Consider the following 3,143-nt stretch of genomic DNA (forward strand, 5'->3'; position numbering starts at 1 on the left):
TTAACATTCTCTCAGGTCTGCGGAGGGCATGATGGTTTTTTCCCCGGGAAACACCCGAAGGTGGAAGATCCACCTTGCGGGGGCTGGAGCCAGGATCTCAGCAAAAAGGAAAAGTTTTTTTTTTTCCCGGGACTTCTCCGATTTTTGACCCGTGTTTTCACAGAGGCGTATCATCTTTCTAGTGGCTACACCAAATGTCGATATTCAGACCTAGGCCCTGATTGGTTTTGCTGTAACTTTCTTGAAAACCGTGCAAACCTTCAATTTCCCGCAAAGCCAGCAGAGGTGGGTGAAGCACGGAGGGTTTTGCTGAGGATGTGTCATGGGGGGCTGCTGGGGGCTGGGAGGGAGAGGACCCCCCGCTCCCTCCTGGCCCTGGTGCTCAGCCCCTGCCCTGCCGAGACTCGTGGACCCACAAAAAAACACCCGGCCGCGGTGCTGGGCCGTGTCTGGCTTTAATGTCTCGTGTCTCTGCGGGGCTGAGCCCGTCCCCGGCTGCCTCCTCCGTCCGCGGGCACCGCGCCGGGCTCTCTCCTCCCGGGAAAGGCCGCTGAGTTGCCTTGGAGCAGCCCCGGCCCAGGGCAGCCCTGCCCGGCCGCTCTCAGCTCGCTGCCGGCGGGGTGCACCGGGGCGCAGCCGTGGGAGCGTTCCGGTCCCCGGCTCTGCGACACCGGGAAGCGCCGGTGGCCCCGCGGCGTCCCCCGGCCGCGCCTCCCGCCGAGCTGTGCCGGGGGCCGGGGGCGTTCGGGCCGGAGCGTGAGCACAGCCGAGGAAAGCGCTGCAAGAAGTGAATTATTAACGAGCCTGATGGCCGCGGGCTCCGGTGCGGGGCAGCCGAGCGTCCTGCGGGCCCCAGGGCTCGGTCCAGGCAGGTGCAGAGCCCTGGCCTTGCCCACCGGGGTGTCCACGGCCCGGGAAGTCCCTGACCCATCGCCGCGTCCATCCGCCCGGCGGCGGCGGGCCGGAACGGCACGGGAGCTCCCTCCGCCATCCGGACCTACTTGAGGAAGACGAGCAGGAAGAAGGTGGAGACGATGAGCACGAGGATGCCGGCGGCGAAGCCGAGGCGCAGGTTCTCCATGGAGGCCAGCGGGGGCTGCGTGTCCAGCAGCAGCCCCCGGCCCAGCAGCCCCAGCACGAAGGCGTGGGGGGCCTCGGAGGCGCGGCGGGGGCCGCAGGGGGACACCGAGCTGCTCACGGCGAACACGGGGGCGTGGGACGAGCACGGCGCGGCCACGGAGCGCGACGAGCCCTGGCCGGGGTCCGGGGGGGCACCGCCGCCGTTCTCCTGCTGCCGCCGCTCCCCACGCGGGGTCACCGGGTCCGCCGTCCCCGGGTCCGGTGTCACCGGCGGCGCCAGCTCGGGCAGCAGCGTCACCATCCTGCAGAAGGGGCAGCTGACGAAGGCCACGGAGGCAGCGCGACACACGAGCCTGCGGAGGCAGCGCTGGCACAGCGAGTGGCGGCAGGGCAGCTGCCGCGGGCCCCCCCCGGCACCCCAGTACGCCTCGTAGCAGATCCCGCACTCCCGGCCGGGCTCGGGCCCCGCTGCCATCGCGCTCCGCGGGCACGGCCCGGCCCGGCCCGGCCCGGCCGCTTTTGAAGGCGGGGGGCGGCGATGGCCGAGGCCGGGGAGGGCTGAGGGGGCCGGGCAGGGGAGAGGGGCCGGGGCGGCCGCCCCCCGCTGAACTTCAGCCCGGCCCCAGGGTGCCCGGCGGGCGCTGGAGCGGCACAGGGAACGCTCCACCTCCACCGCAGAGCGGCTGCCCCTAAAACACCTGCTGCTCTTTCCCTTTTCCCTTTCCAAACCCATCGTATTCTTAAATACTTGCCAAGCACTGTTTCTATCACTGTTAATGTACTTGAGGACCAGCCGTGGGTACGGCAGCCCCGTTTCCCACCAGCCTTGGGGTCAGTTTGTCACCCGGGGCGGGAGGTGACACCTCGGCGTTCCAGGGATGGACGGGGGAGGTTTGTGCCGAGCACAGGGCAGCTGCAGCACTGCCCGGCACTGCTGGGGCTGCGTGGGGCCGAAGGGTGTTTTTCAAATTTTTATTTTACTTTTCCCCTCAATCTCAGAAAGTGCCCAGACTCCTGGGTGATGCTCCGGCCGTTTCGTCTGACCCGTGGCTGAGCCGGGTTGTCCCTGCAGCTCGTGGGGCTGTGGTGGCCCTGGCGATGGTGGCACTGCCGACGCTCCGGGAAGCGCTGACACCTCGTTCCGGCCGCTGTCCCCGAGCGGACCTTGCCCTGAACTCCTGTCACCCATTACGACCCCCGGCACGGCCCGGCGGTCACCGGATGGGATGGAGGGGCGGTGGGAACGGAGGGGGAGGTGGGATGGGGGCAGAGGGGATGGAGCGGGTGTTGCAGCATCGCTGCTGCTGACCGGGTGTCGGAGCAGCCCTCGGGACTCTCCTCCCTCTCCGGCCGGACCCGTGGCGTCCCCGTGTGCTCCCTGACAGCCCCGGGGGACGGGCCGCGGGGGGGGCTCCTTGGAGGACTGGATCCACTCTCCCCGCTCCTCGCCGTCCCTCAGGCCAGGCTCCTCTTCCCGGACCCCAGGGAATGCCGAGGGAGGGGGAGCGGGGAGGAGTGAAGGTGCTCCGCGACCCTCCCTGCCGTCATTCGGCCACCTCCGCCAGGGCTCCGCTCCTCCATCCCGAGCACCATCTGCTCCTGGTGCAGCTCCCTGCCCCTCCCCGGACGGGACCCGCCTGCTCTGATGTGCAGCAGCAGCGAAACATGAAAACAGAGGCTGGAAAAACATCCCCAGGGTGTTCCCAAGGTGCCGGCCCTGGTGCTGTGGCATGTCCCCAGGACACTGGTGGCACCGGGCACGGGCCACCTCCACGAGGCCACACACGTGTCCCACAGGGATGCTCTGCATGGGGCAGCTCATGTGAGACAAGCCAAGCGCAGGGTCCAAGGTCTCCCCTGTCTGGACATCCCTGGGACAGCTCCACAATGAGCAACACTCTGGGAGAAGGCCCAGAGCCTCAAATTCTTCTCTGTCTGAAAAGAAGATGAGAAGGAGGAGGTGACACTGGGACAGCCGGGCACGTGGTGGCCCCATCACCTCTCCACAACCCCGGCTCTCAGCCATCCCCCCTGCAGAAGGAAAGAGGCAGCAAACACCCTCA

This window comes from Chamaea fasciata, unplaced genomic scaffold (genome assembly GCF_029207755.1).
Source record: "Chamaea fasciata isolate MVZ Bird 193981 ecotype frontalis unplaced genomic scaffold, bChaFas1.0.hap1 SCAF_20, whole genome shotgun sequence".
Classification (NCBI taxonomy): domain Eukaryota; kingdom Metazoa; phylum Chordata; class Aves; order Passeriformes; family Sylviidae; genus Chamaea; species Chamaea fasciata.